Here is a 21,303-nt window from a genome sequence, read left to right on the forward strand (position 1 = left end):
CTCAAGAATCTACAGATTTACTATGTGATATATCACTTGGAAAATAATGTGAAACTTGGGTTAAAATTTGAAACAATCGTGAAAATATTACCAAGTATAATATACTAAAGACATAGTGATTTACACTTTAATGATGAGATTAAAGGTGATGAAACTATTTTAACCCAGTTAAATAGTAATATATCTAACAACTGAATAATGGAAATAATCTATATCTTATAATAAAGCAAAAATTTTATATGTGAAATCATGTAATATGTATATTAAATTATGCAAAAATTCCCTCATATTAAATTATCCTTAAACTTTTGCCATTTTGATTTAACCTTTGTGGCAAAGAAGTTGTATGGTTAATCAAATCAATCAAAAATAATTTAAAAATTAGGAAGGTACTGTTATTTGAGGCCTTAATGAAAATACCAAAAGGTGTAAGTAATGCTATCAGTTTGTTTTCAGTTGTATGATTTCCTTTATTCCCAATAAATTTATAAATTCCTGAAGACAATGGTCATGCCTCTTCTGTATCATGGTATCGAATTTAGAGTTTAATGTACAATCTGTGTTTGAAATGCTTTTTGCTATGCGGTATCCATACCAGCTAGTTGAAGCAAGCTCCTCCCTGCGTTCACCTTCTCTTCCTCTGCTGCATCAGTTTGCTGAGCTGGGTAAAGTATATTTAGTGTTATTGCAACTTGATTGACTGTAAATATTCTGTTTTCTGTAAATTGCCTTTCTTAGGTCCATTGTGGTGATAAGACTGCATATTTTTGCCATCCCTCCTTCTCTTTAACTGAAATGTCCTCTAAGTATTTTTAGTTTAATGCCACTGCTTTACAAATAAAGGAGATCATGAATGCCCAAAACTTTAAAAAAATCTTGAAAGAACAGATACTGAGGCATTTGTTTTCTGAATTCAATAATTCATGAAGACTTTCTAGATGGCTATTCTTCTTACTTCTGTAAACTTCATCTCTCTGGAGCTACTTGGCTTTTTCTGTGACTAAGCTGTACTTAAAAATGCAGGGGTAGATCGAAATGTGGGTACTTGAATTCCTTGATAATTTCGTATCGCTATAAGAGCAAAATAAGTCCTAAATATTGTTTCAACATGACGTCATCTTACTATGCTAGGTAATGTTTTATTTATTATACTGCCTTGTCTTAACACTATGTTGTCTTACTAAAAATATATAACCATAGTAAACATTATTCTATGTATATAGCTTATACGATAGGATGCCTGAATACCCACCGTTTGTGAAAGGTTAATTGCATCAACATTATTAGTAAAAGTTTATTGAGCTAAAAAGATCAGTATTAGAAAATCCTTGGATTTCCTTGCATTGATATACCTTGAAAAAAGTAGTTGTGACTTTGGTTAGGGTTATAAAACAGAGAAAAGATCGAAAGTATCCTCAGTAAAAATGATAGTTTTATCTACAACATATACGTCAGCTCAGCAATAACTGGTAATTAAAGACCATTCGTCCAAAATTTAATTCAAATGAGATCTTGCAAGATCTCCTACCGGGGAGGTGAAAACAATTTCTATGGTAACAGAGGAGGAGGGCCATGAAAAATAACTTTTGTCACATGAATGTATAAAAAGAATAATGGATCATCTTTTAAACTGTCAAAAGTATAAAACTGAAGGCAAAAAAAATGAGAATAAATTATTATATAAAGAAAAAGATTATGAGACATATTTAATAAAATATCATGAAGTTGTTGGAAGCAGGACAGCCCCCTTGACATCAGGTAAACATCTGCATTGTGAGCACTTGGACTATGTCATTTAGGGCAATGTGTCTCTCATACAATTCTCTGTCTCTCAATGTTTCTCTTCTGTTCCCTGGTGTATGTGTTTCTTTTAATCTACTGTGGTGGTCTGATACACTGGTCTTTTCTTTTCTTTTGATACGTTGAGATTTTCAAAATGTTACAGAAAGTTCTTCTTTGTGGGAAATATGATTCAAAAAATCAAAATATAAGAAAGAAAAGAACATATTTAAAATCGATTAATTGAGTACATTCTAGAGTAGGAATTCTCTTAAAGCTGGTGAAAGAAAGTCTATGTTTGCTGTCATCTGGGATATTAGAGGTGAACACAGAGTAACATGAGAACAGAGAAGAGCTGCATACCTAACTCTGAAGACATCACAGAGAAGTTCCACAAAAATTGTTACTTAAGCTGAGAATTTTTAAAATGTTTTTAAAGTAATATAATTAAATGTTATCATCATTTGTATAATACTAAGATGTCATAAATGAATTTTAAATTTAACAAATCTAAAATAGGTCTTAATTTATCTCTAAGAATGTTTTCATTCCCTCTGTAGGTGCTTTGGCAACTTATACAACCATTCATACTTTTGTTCTCTTTCCTGCCACACTCCATCATCCCATCTAATCCCAAAATCTTATCTCTTAAGTCTCAAAATATATCTCCAATTCAACATTTCCAACATCTTAACATACGCCTGCTCAAAATGCCAGGATACTCACTTGAACTACTACGGTATTTCTGCTGATCAATCTGATTCTACTCCTCTTCTTTTTAATTTAGTCTCTGTTCAGCAGAGCATATTTAAAGCACAAATCAAAACATACCGTTCCTGCTATCACAATTAGAGAAAAACTAAACTCTTCACTGTGCCTAGACATCTCTGCAGGAGCTGCACCCACCAGCTCTCCAAGCTTCATCTTATATGACTCTTCTCTGTGTTCGTAGTACTATGTTCACTCTGACCTTTCTCGATCTCAGACATCCTAAAATTTGTCATCACTTAGTTTTGATTTCTTATGCTAAGCCTCCAAATCCTCACATGGCTGTTTGTTTTCATTCAAGGGTCCACAGAGACATGTGTCTATTGTTTAGAGGATTTGCATGGGAACCCTAGTTAAAGTTGTCCTCTTAGGCTGTGCAGGGGCTGAGCAGTTAGTCTTAACTTAATTTATTTACTTTAATTTTGTAAAATCCCTCTTTATTGACTATAATTGTGGCTGTAAGACTCTATGTATTTGACAAAACCCATACACTGTGCACATCAAACAGTATATTTTACTGTATTTAAATCATAAATGTATACATACATACATATATGCATGCATGCATACATACATACATACAATAAGTACTATGGAAAGTCTTTGGAGTGTTTTTATGAAGGGGCTGATCTATCTGTTTTTTATTTCAGAATGATTATTTGGAAATTAGGTGGAGAATGAAGAAATGGTGGTCATGGTGGCAGAACTGAGGAGCAGGAGACCAGTTGGGAGGCTCTTAAGCAGTGGAGACAGAGATGTTCAAGACTTGGGTTGGTGGTAACCCTTGAAAAGTAGAGAAATGACCTAATAGAGGGTATGTTTTGGAGGTTGAGTGCCAAGATATGATAATAAATAAAATATGTGTGAAGAGTTATATAAAAAGAAAGAATGCCCATCTTCAGTGTTTGTCCCAACTTTTGCTTTTTTCTATATTGTTTGTCATTTCTTTTCCCAAGAATTGTAATCTGTTGGCAAGGAGAGGAAGGAAGGGTAAGAAGAAGTAAGCCCTTCCATAGTGGTTGCGTTGTTTCCCACTGAGTGTGTCCAACCAATAGACATATCTAATTTTCATCTCCTGATCTTTCTGAGAACTTGTTCCCATGTATTTCACTTTGAAGACACTGTGGCCAATTAATTGAACACTTAGTAACTGTCTTGGCTTTCACGGGTCTCTCACGTTAGGTTTGTATGATTATTGATGATTAATGGATTAGATTATCTCTAGTTTAAGACTTGCATTGATTTTTCTAAATTAGGAAATTCTACCTAGAGTGCTTTGAAGTATTTTGAAATTGTCCATATTCTCACTGTGCTTTTGCTTATTAGCTCTTGTTTCAATAGGTAACATGATGGTTACTGTGCAGTTTTCAATGTTCTCTTCTCTTTGTTTGGTTTCACTCTAACATTTTTTGTGCATTTTAGTGTCACAGTAGAAACTCAGATTTACTGGTTCTAGGTCATGTTTTGTATCTCCACAAGGATAGTTTTTTTTTGAGGCAGCATATCAAAGGCATTTGACACTTATTTCCCCCTATTTAATTTGAAAGTTGGAAGGAAATTTGGAAAAAGGAAGTTTATATTATTATGATATTTAGGAATAAGAACCAACCCATTAGATTAGTGAGTGGCTTTCTTGCTCTCTCTCTTTCTGCAGTGACAGATTGCTTACTCCTCAGTCTTACCTGTCCCATGTAAGGAGAGAGCAGCTGTAGGAGAGAGCAGTGCTGTGCAATGTTACTAAGGCAAACAAAGAAACAAACAAACAAAACAAACCTGAGGCCTCTAGTTTAGAGGAAGCTGGGCATTATTCTACACTCTTATCCATGCCTTCCTTTCTTTGAATGCCAGTTATTTCTTGACTGAAACTTCAAGATAGATACATTCCTGTTAGTCTTCAAGTGTTGAAAAAATTGTATTTGAAAAATATTCAGGATCCCTTGGTACATTAACTACATGATTGTATCTGCGGATATGATATAAATATGTACTATTTTATCCCAGATCTTTGAAAAGCTGGACACATTTCAGATTTAGAGCTATGTATCAATACCTTACAAAAATAATCTTATTAAATGCTGTTTTTTACAGAATGGGTCTGAAATTTTAAAAAGTAAGATGTAGATTACGTAGATTCTTTGCGAGTAGTACTTATTTACAGTTTGGTGCAAAAAGAAAAAGAAAAAGGAGTTTTTATTCTTAAGAAACTTGGAGTCTGAGGAGATTGATTTTATCCCAATTGTGAAAGTGATTCCCTAGCCTCATGGCTATACTCTCCTAAAACTCACTCCACATACACAAAAAAATGACTTCAAAATTTTATTTGGCCTATAATTAACGCCAAAATTAATTTCATGATATTGTTCAGGAGAAATTACACCTAACACTTGGTGCTTTTATGGGTCGAAAATATCTATTCATTGTTACTTTCCATATCTCAAATTTCACTTTGCCAAATATTTTCTTCTGTCTATTTCAAACTTTGCTGTTACTGATCCTGACTGACTGATACATGTTGGCTTTACTATCTTCCTCCTCCTGCAAAATTCTAGAGGAACGAAGTACATTATGCTTATTTGTCTAAGGTAGTATATTTCTAATCACATGTGTTCCCCCAGTACTTTATGTTGTTCATACCGTTTTGTCTTTTCACCCTTTATTCCCTCTGGCTGACAGAACTTCTCCTCTCACTTCTACACCTTCTTAAGTCTACTCTTTTTCTAAAAATTGCTGCACAAGTATAACCTTCTCTGAAAAGGCCATTATCTTTATGCCACTGTTGTGCTTTGTGCTTGTTTCTCTTAAACCTCCCATCCCAGTACATTGAGTAATGATTTGTTTACCTGTCTGAATCCCCTACAAGACTGAAGACAGAGCTAAGATGATTTCATCTCTCACAGTGCAGTGCACTTAGCAGACATAAAAAAATGTTTTGAAAGACTGTAAGAAAGAGTAAGTAAATTACTAAAGAAGAATTAGTGTATTTTAAAGAATTAAGCATTAGAAACAATCCACCACAGGAGCGAACAGTTTGTTGCTCTGTTGGCTGTTTGAATGAAATCCCTGCCCTTTGGGAGGGAAGGAAAACTGTCTGAGAGTGAAGCAGAATCTGAAGGCTTGTCAACATGAAAATGTGCTTTGGGTGATCATATTTTGAGACTGTTTTGTGATCGTGTCCTCAACGTGATCTCAATGAAGAAAGTCACACAGACTGGATAAGGTTTTCTGTCCCTAAAATTCTATCCTAATATACAAGTTCATTAAAGCCAGACAAGAATAACAGTCAACGTTTCAAAGGATTCTGTGATCAATCTGAGACAGCATGCATAAAAAGGGATTCACTTACAAAGAAAATTGTCATTATAGAGTTATCAGAACCGGATGCTCTGAGTCATCTAAAGTACAAACTTCCATTTCTTCACACTTTTAATTTTCATGAAGTTTAGAAGTTTAATGAATCCTTTCTCATTATTGCTTCTGATTTCTTCCTCCCTATTTCATTTTTTGTTGTAAATGAAGGAAGAAAATTGATATCGTAGATTAGGTATTTTTTTTGTTTTGTATTTTTCTTTGTCTGAGCAATGGATACTTCGTCTGGGCTGTGAATCACATATGCTAGAAGATTCCAACTATCTATAAATATACAGAGCAATCACTCTACTCAATTTCACTTTTCCTGCATGAACTGAATCCTTCTCCCACATTCCCCACCATAATTCTACAAACATTTATTGATTATCTACTACGTAAAAATCACTGTGCTATACTATGGATCATTGGCAATGTTTTAGGCAGAAATTATAGAAAACCCACGTATCTCTTTTTATATCTCAAATCCCTATTGGTTAAAAGAAAAAATTGTGTTGCTAATAAGTCATTTTACTGATTGATGGGATTTGGAGGACCATAGAGAACTAATCAGTTAAAGAATAAGGAGGTAGTTTTCATCTTAGATAGAGGGAGTTTAAAAATCAGAATAAAAATTCAAAGTAAAACCAAAGGGAGGGAGAAAGCAAAACACAGAGTTATTTTGATATTTGTTGAAGTATTTCAAAAATAAATTAGAAAAATATTTCTACTAATGAAAGCATACTATAGCTCAAATGTTGAAAAAGCAGAGTTATATTTCTATACTTATCTATCTATAGAGATAGACTAGATAGACAGGTGTGCATTTTGAATTATTTTGATGAATCATCAGAATTATATGAGATTGATTTATTTTATCCACTACTGATGATGATTTCCCCTGAAATATCTGCAATCTCTTTTCTAATTCCTCTTAGGTATCTGTTACAAACATTTACAAGAGGGCTGACTTTTAATTAATATTGAAGTGATAGATTATTGGGTCAAAATAAATCTAATTACCTTTTGGGGTGATGTCACCCTTGATTTTGGCTTCATTATCCATGTGTTCTGTCATCTGGAGCACTATTTTTGTGAAATACACATGGATTAGTGATAAGATTTAATTCAAGCCAGAGTTTTGAAATTTAGTCACTATATAACTTAAGGAGTAATCTGAAGATTTCAGTTTCTTTCCAAATAAATGTGTGCAGTGACAATGAAATCTCACATAAATGATATGAGGATTATATAAAATAATATATGCTCAAGCACTCTATAAACTGTAAAGAACCATTTATACTGATTATTAGCTGTATGCTTTATCTCACGACCTGGAACTGCATGCCTGAAGGTTTTCCAGCTCAACTCTCTCAGCAGAAACAATGTTTCACCCATCATTATGAATGTAAGTATTAATTTAAATTAAATGTAGGTATTCATTTAGAAATGGAGATTTCAAATATAGTCTAAATTCAAATTTATAAAATTTCATAAAAATGGAATAGTGAAGCATAAATATTAGTGCAACATTTTAAAACTCCTAAAATCTGTTTGTTTTTATTAACTTTGCAAATAGTTGTCTCATTCAGCACAAAAGATAGTCTATTTCTGGACTGTCTCATACAAGCAAAAGTTAGCATAGATCATGGTATTTCATTGCTACCGTAACCAGAAGTTAAAGGGGCCCATCAAGCCTGGGAAACAAATCCAGTTCTTAGATTTGATAATTAACTGGAGTTAGGTATCATTGATGATGTTGTTTTACCCTGAGGCATTAAAAATAATCTTGCTTTATACTTTCTCAGCAGAGAGATTCAGGAGAAAAGTTATTAATGCAAGAGTGTTATTTTCTTTCATATGCAAAAGGTATGAGTAGGATGCTAGTTTGCTGGCTAGTATGCCCAGCCTTGGAAAGGTTCATGCTACTGGGATAACGGGGGATTCAGGTTTGAAACAAAGTGGATAGTAAGAATGGTTCAAGCTGTCACACCTCATCAACAAAGCAGTTACTGTGTATGTTCGGTTTCCACAATTCTCTCTCTCCCCCATACTCCAGCTATTTTGGGTTGATAATTCATTGAAAATCTCAGGGCTTTTGAAATTGTCTGCAATAATCGTCTTCCATTTATCATTCCATCTTGTCAGTGTATAATTTTTGTATTTATATTTCCATATTTTACTTACATAATAGTAGGTGTTACATTTGTAAAGTATTTCTTACAGATTTTTTGTCAATAAGACTGCATATATTTTCATCCTTATCCTTCCAAAGACTATATCATGATGATTAGTATGTAGATGATAATTTTTTTCTGGACAAATAAATTGTTTATTAATTAATGCTATTTGTGATGCTAGATTTACATGAGTGCCTTATTTATAAATAATGTGTAATATTTGAAATGTATGCTATATATAAATTTAAATTAGAAATGATGGTAGGTAATCTTTGTACCACTTCTGGTATTACAAAATTTATCCCACTGTAAAACCACTCATTATGTTTTGATTCCTCATTTTTTAAATAGAAATATTTTATCTAAGTGATAATGAATTTTATTTTACCAAGTTTTCAGAAAGGCAAAATTGTAATAAATAGGTGAAATGATTTACCTTCATTGTGTCTTACTGCTGGATGGTGAATTTTTATCTCATAAAAATATTTTTATGTAAATTTTATCTTTCAGTATGTATGCATTCTTCAGACTTTGAAATTCTTATTCACAGCATTCTTTGCTTTCATCCACCAAATATTACCAGCCTTTGCTAGAGTGCTTCATATGTTCTCTCGATACTGATTTTTCCCTTTACTAGCACTCAATTTATGCCCCCAGTTTAATGCTTTAAAATCAATACATTAAGATAGGCAGGTAAAATTTAAACTTTCTCATCATTTTAAGTATCTGCTTACCATTTTTGCAATAAAATAAAATGTTTCATCTGAAAAAAAAATTACTGAAAGCTTAAAGGGAAGAAATACAATAGAAAGATGCAGAAAGAATAATAGTACACCAATAAATTGCTCATAAAGAATGCCACAAGCAGCAGTGATGAAAACAATACTTGTGCCAATTGCATAGTAAAAAGAAAAAGCACGGAGAAGGTCAAGAACACAGCTTGCTTTCACTCCTGGCTGGTAATTTTCCATTAATCTCCCCCACACACCATTGCCTTCAGCGTACTTAGGAGCTGGATTATTCAAGGTATTGTAGCTGGTCATACATTCTGAAAAAGACTGCTGTGTTTTGAATAAGGCAATTGATTGCCCTTTAGCTGTGAAGGCAAACTTTCTGATCATGTTCACCCACTCATTTGACAAATATTTGTGTGCCTAGTCTATGCTAAGGACACAACCATGAACCACAGAGTTTCTGTCCTCAAGGAGATTTCTGCATTGGGGTGATTGCTTTTACTATTACTTACTTTATCTTGCTGTTATAGGCAACACCAGCATTAATGAGATGGCTTTCTGGCCACGATGAAAAGATCCTCTGTTTCAACCAAGCTAATCAGTCTAACGGGACTTAGAACCTGACATCATGAAAATTATTCTTGTTGGAAGAGGGTTGTTTGTTTTCATGTCTGTGAATTCCACAGGGTGCTTGCCAAATTTTAGTGGCTTGAGTTATTACATAGGAAACTTTAAAATGCAAACTTCCAAGACCCACCTTTGGAGATTTTACTTAAGTAAACAAGGCTGATGCTCAGAAACTTGGATTTTAACAAGTACTTCAGGTATAATCTATTATTTTAGGGGGAAAAAAAATCTTAATTTCAGATTGTGGAGTTTGTGTAGATTTTAAAATATTTCTGAATTTAAGCATTTTTTTGTTGTTTGTTTTCCCCCTTTACAGGATTTAGAACATTTCTATCTTGTGGCAGTTTCTTGTCTGAGTGTGGGATATTTCTATACAAATTTTGTTTTTCTTTCTCTCTCTTTCTCTCTTTGCACAAATTATTTTAAAGCTCAACAAAATTGCCTAAAAGAGAAGTTGAACATACACTATTTTGATTATCTAAATATATACTGATGTGGTAGCTGGAAAAGTGTGAAAATGAGAAAAAAATTACTGAGAAAAATCTCTTAGTCTTACAGCTTCAAGTAGGGCAGTGGTAGAAGCCAAAAAATCTTTTTTTTTTTTTTTAAACACTGAATCTGCAAAGTCATGTCAAGTACAATGGATTTGGAATGTCAGCAGCCTGATTAACTCAGGTTGTCTGAACTATAATCTCTTAAATTACTTTTCCCTTTCTGTTGAAGTTCTGCTTTCTTTTTTATGGGTAAAATGTTCCAAGTTTAGTGTGATCTGGCTAATTTTTCCGTGGTCATACATCGATTCAGGTCAACTAAAGGTACTACAAGGAGTCTCTGGATTTATGCAGAGTATGAAGTACGGTTTCTCTCAAAGACGGATCTCTGTGTCCATCTGTGGGATTTCTTCCAAAGACAAGGATTTCTTAGTTTCTGTAACCTTGGAAAGGACTGAAAGTCATAGGCATAGAGCTACTGATCCAACCATGAAGTGCTAATAATGTGAGGTATGGAAACCTGGTTTGAAAAGTTCCCCAGAATTCAGCACACAAGTTTCCATTTCAAGCTATGCTTCTGCCATCTTCTCTAAGTTGTTACAATCACTTGGTGATGGAGTTGCACCAACTTGAATAGGAAATGTAATTTTCTTTTAAGAATAAGCTCAGATAAGTCAAAGAAATTTGAAACGCATTCTTTACTTTTATTGAAATATAGCTGATTTACAATATTGTATAAGTTACAGGTATACAATATAGTGATTCACAATTTTTAAAGGTTGTACTCCATTTATAGTTCTTATAAAATATTGGCTGTATACCCCATGTTGTACATTATATCATTTTAAAATTAAAAATTCAAAGTATGTAGCACTCTACTATTTATGAAATTTCTGAATATATGCCTACACATTATTCTGTTTCTATGGTATTTAATTTAATGAGAGCATTTACCTATGTTTACCTAGGGCATTGACACTATGAAACCCAGAAAAAGGTAATTTAGCACCAATTCCACTACTTCTCAAGAGTTTTACAAATTATTTCAGTGTAATTTGTTTGTTGTCGGTAATTCTCTATATTTAACTCTATTTAAGTTACCCAAATTGTTCTGTTTTTAGAATGTTCTCTTCTAAGAGATAGTAGTCCGTGAAACAATTCTACTTGTTTCAATCTCTAAATCAGCTCTATCTCAGCAGTTCTCAATTTATACTGAGAAAAAAACAAGAAGGAATGGACTTAACTGAGGCATGAGTGATACAGGTTAGACAGGGAAAAGAAACTCCTGACCACAGGATTTTAAAACTTTGGGATGAATTACATGGGCAAGTTATACAACCCTTCTTCAACTGAGTTCTTAAAATATATATGATTTACATGTCTCAGTGATGTTCTTGAATATGCCCCCAAGAGCTATTAGATTCTAAATTTTTTATAAATTCGTGTTTTGCATTTAAGAGAAATGAATTGTCTTTATATTAGTTTCTATAATTGACTCATACATGGCTTGACAGAAATTACTGAGTCCACAAGTTAACAGAATTTAAACTGTAGAATGTTTGTTATTTCTGATATACTCCATTTGAGTAGCAGATTTTCATTTTTCTGAAGAATTACCTGTCAGCCTGACTTAATAGGTGTTACAACTGATCATGGGAAAACTACACGATGTGTATATTTTTTTTCTTAAATGCAATTCACATAAGGGAACAATGCTCTATTGTGATTCTTCTGAACTATGCAGGGGATAAATATTTTACAGGATTTCATTTAAAAATCACGTTAATACCCTAATTGGAATTTTAAATAACCATAGTAGAAACATATAATCAAGATATTTCCTCTGCTAGGATATACTTGTTTAGAGAATTGGCACCCTTCTGAGATTAAAAAAATTACAGAATGAGGGTGCTAGAAATGATCTCTAAATCCCATTTAAGCTCCATGATGCTCTGATGTACTGGCAGAGTCAGGAAGTATGTGAAGAGAATTGAAAATTTCTAATCCTCCTCTTTGTTCCCTCAATGACTACACTGCTCCCTATTTGCATCTTAGAGATACAAATAAAAAGGCTAATTTAAAAGTAGAAATTAATTTCCTGTTCTGTTCACTGTAGAATGCCGTACACTTGAGTTTATTGTTTATGTAATTAGGAAAGTATAGAAGTTAACATTACTTAATCAAACCACTGCTTTCTAATAATTCAATGTGATACATCTTTTTTTTTTTTTGAATGTTCAGGTGCTTAGAATTTTCCCAAAGTATATTACTTAATGAGTAGCTAAAATGCGCTAAAAAGAATAATGAATTAAATGATGCATCACTTAATAATAGAGAACCCAGAGAATGCAAACCATCTTAATATATTTTTCCGTATACAAGTGTAGCATTTTTTAAATGTTAAGGAACACATCCGTAGACTAATTCTGTATGGTTATATTATCATTATTATTTAGGCATGTGGGAGGATGGGAGGATGCCCCCCCCCCCACATTCACACTACAGTTAACAGAGGAGTATAAAGTTCTGGTGATATCAATTGACTTCTTAGAATAACCATAAGCATCTTTTTTTATTTTTTTCATATGCTTCCAACTTATGAATTATTTATGTTTCCAAGTTGTTTATAAATGAGTTTTCATATTTTAGGAATATACTTTTTTAACGAAGCAGTGCTATAGCGCTAAGCTACCAGATCAACCCACAAAAACCTAATTAAGTCAATTTTGGATATAATTGTATTACTGGAACAAAAAGACAGAGCTGCAGAGATTTTTAATTGAAATGTACTACTTGTGAGAAGAATAATAAATTAGACCATGAATTAATTCAGATAATATTTAAAAAGCAAGGCATTGTAGGAACGATAAGAAAGTCATTAAGAACCAGGGCCCAAAGAAGAGGTGGTAGATAAACTGTCCCCTCCAAGCTAGAAATCCAGGTGTTCAGAGGGAAAGCATTGTAGGATACTTATTGGGTAAACCATCCTGTGTAAGATAAGGCATGATGTAAATTGTGAGAGACTGTTACCATTATGTTTTCATCAGAAATAATCTATATTCTCCTGCTGAATTGAGAGTTACCTTCCCTTTGTGTGTATATATACGTGAGTTTCCTTTTCACTAGATTGCCCTCCTATCAGGCAGTTCAAACAACTTACTGGGAGTCAAGAGAATATATATTTATTGTGATCTGAGACCCTGAAGTATTTACAGTTTTATCATCTTGCTCTTCAGGGGAACTAGCTAGAGGTTTATTAGACTTGTTCAGAAAACTGGAATATTCCTACATCCGTAACAATTCAAATGTACACTTGAACAAATCACTAAACTTATTTTTGTTACCCCAGTTACCAGCCAGAGACGGGGGGTAAACTTGCTTTTGGTGAAACGTTGAACAACTTAAATTGTTGTGGCAGCTGAAGAGCATGCTTAAATGTAGGCAGCACTTTCTTGTTGACAGTGAGATTCCCCAGAAAGATTTCCTAAGGGAGAAAAAAAAGAAACAAATCAAGTAAAAACATTGTTCTCTTATTTATAATGCTAATTTAAATGTCAACATCTGTGCATTTGTTTTCAGCCCTAGAAGTATTACACAGATGCCTCAAGGACCTCTGAGAGAGGGGAAGAGGCATGGGATTCAATGTTTCATGTGAACTCTGTTATTACCTCATTCTAGGTAGAGTTCAAGGGTTCTTACGATTATAAGAACTGCGTATATAAGTCAGCTTGTTGGAGTTCTTTATGTAACCTACATATGAGTCCTTTATGAGTCCAGATATATGTTGCAAATATTTTTTCCCGGTCTGTGGCTTGCCTATTTATTTTTTTATAGACGCATTTTAGTAAGCAGCAATTTTTAAATATGGTCAAGACAAGTTGATATATTTTTCTTTTATGGTGAGTGAAATGCAAAGTAAAGTGCAGTCTAAAAGCACTGAAATCAGGATCTCAAACAGAAATTTGCCTCTATGTTCACTGAAACATTATTCACAATAACCAAGATGTGGAAACAACCTAAATGTCTGTCAGTAGATGAATGGATAAAGAAAATGTGGTATATACTTACAATGCAATAATGAAATGCTAAAATGAAATGTCTGTCACAGAAAGACAAATCTTGCATGATTCCACTTCTATGAGGTATCTAAAATAGTCAAACTCACAGAAGCAGGGTTCAAAGGGTTGTTTCCAGGAGCTTGGGAGAGGGGAAAATGGAGAGTTGCTATTCAACAAGTATAAAGTTATATAAGATAAGTAAGTTCTAGAGATCTGATGTATAATGTTGTGCTTATAGCTAACAATACTATATTGTACAATTAAAATTTTGTTGAGAGTAAATCTTCTGTATAATATTACCACCATAATTTTTTAAATTATGGCATAATTTGATAAATCCATTTTTACAAAGATAGTCATTAAATTTTATAATCCAAAATCAGAAAGAAATCTAAATGTGTGTGAATTAAAAAATGGAATAGTAATTCAGTTATATTCATATAGCTATGAGAATGTAGACATTAAAAAGGAACTATTTGTTTGAAAAATAGCCTACCTAGTTGTAAAGTCAAGTGGAAGAAAAATATAGATTTTGTTATACCATTTATTTGGGGAAATAGATGTATGCATATACATTTTATTTGTAACTTATTTAAAACTTATGTGTCCCCATATGTTTAAAGTCTATTTTTGGACTCTGTATTAGTGTTATTGCTTTGTTTAGCTTTATATCAGTGCTAATGAGTCTCGATTATGATTATAAACTATCCAGAAAAAGGTTATACTAGCAGTCATAAACATATGGAAAGATGGTCAACATCATTTTCATCAGAAAAATGTAAATTAAAACCATAATGATATATCATAATACACCCACTAGAACAGCTAAAATGAAGTGACCAGCAACCCCAAACGTTGGAGAGGATGAAGGAAGTGGAACTTTCATACATTGCTAGGGAGGAGGGCTTCTAATCGTCAAATCACCGTGCACAACTATGTTAGTTCCTTAGAGATGTTAAACATACACCGACCTTTTGTTTCAGCAGTTCCAATCCTAAGTGTTTGCAGAGAATAAATGGAAACATACATCCACAGGATGGATTTTAACAATTGTTCATTTTAGCTTGATTCAGTTTAGGAAAGTATTGGAAGCAACAAAAATATCCATCATTAGAAGAAGAAGCACATTAGTTGATGTATACAATGGAATTCTACTGAGAAGTTAGTTGGAACAAACTAGTAATAACTAGTAATACACGTCAAAACAGGGATGAATCTCAAAAACATTACACTCAGGAAGGAAGCCAGACTTAAAAGCACAGACAATATTATCCTATTTTAATAAAGTTCAAGAAATTCTATGTGGAGGCCACTGGAGGTGGATGGACAGGAAAGACATGAAGCAACCTTCCAGGATAACGTTCATGCTCTATTTTCTTCATTGGGGTTTCGGTTACAAGGATGTATACATTCATCAAAATACTTTGTACTATATACCCTTGAGATTTGTATTTTTACAATAAAATGTATGCATGTAGTGGCTACCAGCCTAAAATCTATTTTATATACTCTTTAATATACAACTTTGTAAGGGATATTCCCATATTTTTGGAGACAGACTTAGTTGTAATTTATTTATTTATATTTTTTTAATGTTTCTTTTTTTATTGATTTATAATCATTTTACAATGTTGTGTCAAATTCCAGTGTTCAGCACAATTTTTCAGTCATACATGGACATATACACACTCACTGTCACATTTTTTTCTCTGTGAGCTACCATAACGTTTTGTGTAAATTTCCCTGTGCTATACAGTATAATCTTGTTTATCTATTCTACAATTTTGAAATCCCAGTCTATCCCTTCCCACCCTCCACCCCCCTGGCAACCACAAGTCTGTTTTTAGTTGTAATTTATAAATTAAACCCCCCTGAATTTTCTAAAAACTCAAGTGACCTGACAGGGATAATTATACAGGGCAGGGACTCTCATTTCATGTCCGTTGCAGTCTTCACTACACAACAGTGCACTCCAGGTTAATTCCACCGTCTAGAATATTGGAGAGCAGCTCTCTGGATACAGCAGAACAGAGGCAATCAGACCATAGGCTCTGGAGTCACACTGACTTAGTTTAAAGCCTGGCTACATCACTTAGCTGTGATCTTGGGCAAATCAAAATTAGATTAGCCTTCCAAATCCTTGGTTTCTTCCCTTGTAGAAAAGGACTAATAATTCTAAATTTATCAGTTAATTGACATCAGAAAAAAGATGTTACTGATAAGGAGCATTTGCTACATTACCTGCCATATAAGTGCTCATTAATGTTTCTGAATGCCATAAAAATAATAATTTATAATAATTTCTATATCATGAAATTAATTATATATTAATGTAATGACAATAATATCTGTTATATTAATGACATAATTAATTATTTCTAGAGTGGCTACAGGGGACACGGTGGCTAAATTACTTCCTGGGAAGTCCGAGTAAGATGGGAACGGAATGGAATCCTGATGTTACACAACAGGACACTGAATTCAGGGAACAATGAGAAAGGGCAGGGACTGTACAAGCAAACTTTATCTGTTGCTTATAAGTACAATTTTTCACCACAGAGGAAGACCTGTCAGTACCTCTCAAGGAACACATACTATCCTGTCATTGTCACAGAAAGCAGCGCTTTATTGTCTTGATGATAGATGGCAATAGTAAAATTAGACCACAGTAAAAAGAGCCAGATGACAGAAAGGGCATGGAATCAGGGCATGGAAATGTTTACAATGACGAGGTTTCCCTTTTTGGTTTGGGTGACCTATTTTGGCTCTATTAAAGGCAATGAATAATGGCATTCTGCCAGGGCTGTGTTATATCCAACTTTACAATTTGTTTATTTTAAACAGTGGGTTAAATAATAGATTTTATCTTTAGAACAATTTTAGATTTACAGAAAAACTGAGCAGATAGTACAGGGTTCCAATGTATTCCCTTCCACCCCTTAACGGTTCCCCTAATATTAACATTTTACATTACTGTGGTATGTTTATGATTAGTGAACCAATCCTGGTACATTACTGTTAAATAAAGTCTGTAGTTTACATGAAATTTACTCTTGTTGTTGTCCAGTTCTATGGGTTTTGACAAATGCATAATGCGATGTACCCACCATTGTAGTATCACACAGAATAGTTTTACAACTTTACCTATTCAAGCCCACCCATCATTGCTAAACCCTGCCAAGCGTTTGTCTCTTTACTGTGTCTGAAGTTTTGCCTTTTCCAGAAAGCCATACAGTTAGAATGAAACAGGAGGTAGTCCTTTGGGGATGGCTTCTTTCACTTAGTAATATCCTTGTAATTATGTTTCCTTTGTGTCCTTCCATGGCTTCATAGCTCATTTATTTTTATTGCTGAGTAATATTTCATGGTATAGATCTACCTCAGTTTATGCACTCACCTATTGCAAGACATATGGTCAGCATCCAGTCTGGGCATTTAGGAATAAAGTTGCTATAAATATTAATGTATAGCTTTGGTGTGGCGACAGGTTTTCAGTTCAACTAGGTAAATACCTAATAGTATAACTGGTAGATTTTATGCTAAGACTGTATTTAGTTTTAAAAGAAATTGCCAGACAATCTTCCAAAGTGACTGTACCATTTTTCATTCCCACAATCAATGAATGAGAGGTCGTGTTGCGTCACATACTTACTATCATTTGGTACTGTCATATTTTAGTCATTCTAATAGGTATACAGTGGTATTTCATTGTTTTGATTTATAATTTCTTATTGATATCTGTTGTTTAGTATCTTTCATATGTTTATTTTCTATCATATATCTTCCTTGGAGAGAACATGTATAGATATTTTGCCCATTTTTTAAATTGTATGGCTTCTTTTCTTATGGCTGAATTTTAAGAGTTCTTTGTACATTTTGAATACAAGTCCTTTATCAGATACGTGATTTACAAATATTTTCTCCCAATCTATGTTTTTAAAAAAATTCTCTTAATATTGATGTTTGCTTAGTAGAAGCTTTTACTATTAATGAAGTCTAACTTATTTTTTTCTCTCATGGCTCATGCTTTTGGTGCTGTATTTAAAAACTCCTTGTCAAACCCACTGTCACCTAGACTTTCTTTTATTATCTTCTAAAAATTTTATAGGTTTGTGTGTTACATGTATGTCTGTAATCACTTTGAGTTAATGATTGTGGAAGTTGCAAGACCTATGTCTGGAGTCATTATTTTTGTTGCTTTTCCATTTTGATATCCAGTTAGTTGTTCCAGTCTCATCTGTTGCAAAATCTATACTTTCTCCATCAGGTTGCTTTTGCCTCTTGGTCAAATATTATGTGACTCTATTTTGTGGATATATTTCTGCTTTCTTTGTTCTGTTTCATTGATCTGTTTGTCTCTTCTTTTATTAGCATCATGCTGACTTGATTACTGTGACCTTTATAGTAAATCTTGGAATTTTGTAGTGTTAGTCCTCCAAGTTTGTTCTTCTGTTTCAGTGATACGTTGGCTATAATGAGTCTTTTGCTTTTGCATATAGTCATTAGAATCTATTTATTGATATAGCCAAAATGAGTGATGGAATTTTATTGGAACAATATTGAATCTGTAGGTCATGAGGGAAAGAATTGACATCTTACCAATATTATCTCCTTAATATTGGACATGGAACATCTGTCTATTTATGTCTTCTTTGATTTATTTCTTCATAGTTGTATAGTTTTCTTCATATAGACCATGTACATATATTATTAAGTTTATTCTTTTTTTTCTCATTTTATGGATGCTTACCAGGTCAGTCTCATAATTTGACCTTATGCAATATATAACTGACTATTTCAAATGACATCAAAAATAGGATACAGAACATTGAAAAACACAGATGAAAATTGGAGAAGTAATAGCAACAGGTAATCTCCACAGGTGTTTTCTTTCTTCATGTAAGCAGTGATCTGATCCAGATTTTATGTATGAGTTTCTAGGTGGTTCATACAGGTCATCACTTAGCCATGGAAGCTATTTAGATCATGAAAGATCAACTTTATACTCCAATGACCATATAGTTTTGAACATTTTCCAGAGTTCCATTCCCCATATATCCATAAATTATAAGTTTGTTTACTATAAACAACCTAGATATCAGGTAAATTACGCTAAAAGTATTCCACAGGTAAGGACTTCATTTTATCTTCTGTTAGTAATTACTATCAAGAGGATATTTGGACCTTATTTTCTTTACTGGGGAGGGGGTTTGGATTTCAAACCAACTACTTCCTTCACTGGGCCTTGTGTGGAGGTACTTTGGAGATTAGAGCAATGGAAAAAAGGAAGGTAGCAAGAGCTTCTGAGAAATTTTACAGGTTTCAGTAAGTAGGAGAATTACCTGGTGTTAGACATTTACATTGATTACCCATATTTTCTTTGTATATTCTTCTCCTAGAAGAGATATTTTTCTACATTGTACAAGTTGATCCTACTGACCACTTTTTAATAACACAGAAGTCCCCTTTTATTTTTCCGGGAATAGTGATTGATCATGATATAATGAATGAATTACAGATTTTGAATTAATAGAAGTCTGTCCCTACTGCTTTCTCAAAGCAATATGAATCTGGTGCTTTCTGACTCTGTGAACCTAACCTAGACAGCTTTTTCTTATTTCACCAACAAAGTGGACATTATAATACCTTCCTTGCAGGATTGTTTCAGGGATTAAAGATGATGTGAAAAACAGAACAAGGCTGACACATGTCAGGCATGACTATTATTATAATTATCCATATCACATTCTCTATTATCTGAATGGAATGTGCTAAATTTGAGTTCCTCTTGTTTAAAACTGTGTAATGGTACAGTGAGGTTAACTTTAAGAAGTAATTCCCTAAAAGTTATCCTCTCAAAAGTTATTCTGTTTTTAAAAAAGTCAATACAGAAAGCTAGATCAGCATAATATTAGAACTGGCAGATCAGAGGAGAAAAATATCAAATGTAGGGACCCTATTCAATATGCTTTAATTGTAGGGGTTTTCCTAGTATTTTCACGTTTCAATGACAGTGGCCTACTAGCTGCATAATAGAAGTTAAGAATTATTTTTACCAAGTAGAAAATAAAACTGGAGGAAAATTTGCGCCTCCTGAGGACTGGACTGAGTGAACGCTGAGAAATAAAAAACAGTCAATAGAAGGTTTTGCCGTGCATTGTATAAATAGCCACTAATTAGAGTTCAGTATTAAGTTCTATCAATACAGAAGTTAAAGGTTAGGATACCTGAGGCTCGCTTTTCTTTCTGTGGGTTGCATCTTTCATCAGTCATCATTAACGTTTTATGGTGATGGGTCTCAGCCCTGGATATACATTAGAATCACTTGGGGGAGCTTTTAAAAGCATGATTTCCAGGTCTCCAATAAAACCAATTAAATCAAAACCTCTGAGAGTGAAGCCAAGCTTGGGAATTTTTAAATGCAACCTATGTGATTCTAATGAGTCAAGTTTGGAGAACCAAGGATCTAGTGGCAAGTTAACTGACAAATAACCTAGTAGTTCTGAAAATAACTACACAATACTTAAAGTTTCATTTCATTACAATCTGTGGGAGAAATGGATTTTCACACAACTCCAATATTTGATTGAAAAACATCAATTTAAGATACGTCGAAAACATAAGTTGGACTGGAGATCTACAATTTATAAACTTTACATTCTATTATATTCCTACTTCAAAGAGAATCTTACTTTATGAGTTGTATTGGAAGCTATGTGATTATTGTCTGGTAGAAGTTTGAGCAAAAGTGTCATTTTCTAAACTTTTCAGTCCAAATTCTTCAAACTTTTTAAGTTGTTAGGCTATGCTAGCAAAAATACAGGGATGCTTTCCAGTGAAAATACCCTTAAATTTTAGGTCCATGGTGCTTGGAGCTCTGACTTTGTATACAGTAATAGCAAACATCACATTAACCAAGGGAAGTAATTTTGGGAAGGACAATCACAATTTTTGTTTTACTGGGTGAAAACAACAAGCCCCAATGTGGGTTGAAATCCTGATTGCAGTACTCTAAACAACAGAAATAGTGAGCCAAAACTAAAGAAGGAAACGAAGAAATCATTAACAAGCTTTAAGATTATAAGGAAGAAAAAAATCTGAGAGATGACTGTGAAAATAGAGAATTTTCTTCAAAAGTTTGAGTGGCCTTGAAATGTACTTTTTTTGAAGGCAAATTATTTTTATCATTTGAATTACAAATGAAGTTTGACAAAACTGGACCAATGGAGTCAATTATTACTATAGTCTCAAGGTTGAGAAAATTGCTTAATTTTATACGAAAGAGGGAAAGTACCAGCTGGTCAATGCAACACAAGTCAGA

General features: G+C 33.3%; 1 protein-coding gene and 1 long non-coding RNA gene across 3 annotated transcripts in view; both read right to left on the bottom strand.

Annotated features, from left to right (window-relative positions):
• Positions 1-311: 311 nt before the first annotated feature.
• Positions 312-7,019, bottom strand: LOC140696749 (uncharacterized). The gene is made up of 3 exons (XR_012073224.1): positions 6,916-7,019; positions 5,388-5,484; positions 312-1,071 (listed from the first exon to the last, which is right to left on the bottom strand). It is a non-coding gene; the product is annotated as an uncharacterized lncRNA (long non-coding RNA).
• A 3,588-nt stretch (positions 7,020-10,607) lies between these two features.
• Positions 10,608-21,303, bottom strand: part of LOC140685368 (CD109 antigen-like) — a 212,073-nt gene continuing 201,377 nt past the window's right edge. For both annotated transcript variants that reach the window (XM_072962191.1, XM_072962190.1), the window contains one exon: positions 10,608-13,408. The gene's annotated coding sequence lies outside the window, so the exon portion shown is untranslated. The remainder of the gene's footprint in view (positions 13,409-21,303) is intronic.

This window comes from Vicugna pacos, chromosome 6 (assembly GCF_048564905.1).
Source record: "Vicugna pacos chromosome 6, VicPac4, whole genome shotgun sequence".
NCBI classification, from domain to species: domain Eukaryota; kingdom Metazoa; phylum Chordata; class Mammalia; order Artiodactyla; family Camelidae; genus Vicugna; species Vicugna pacos.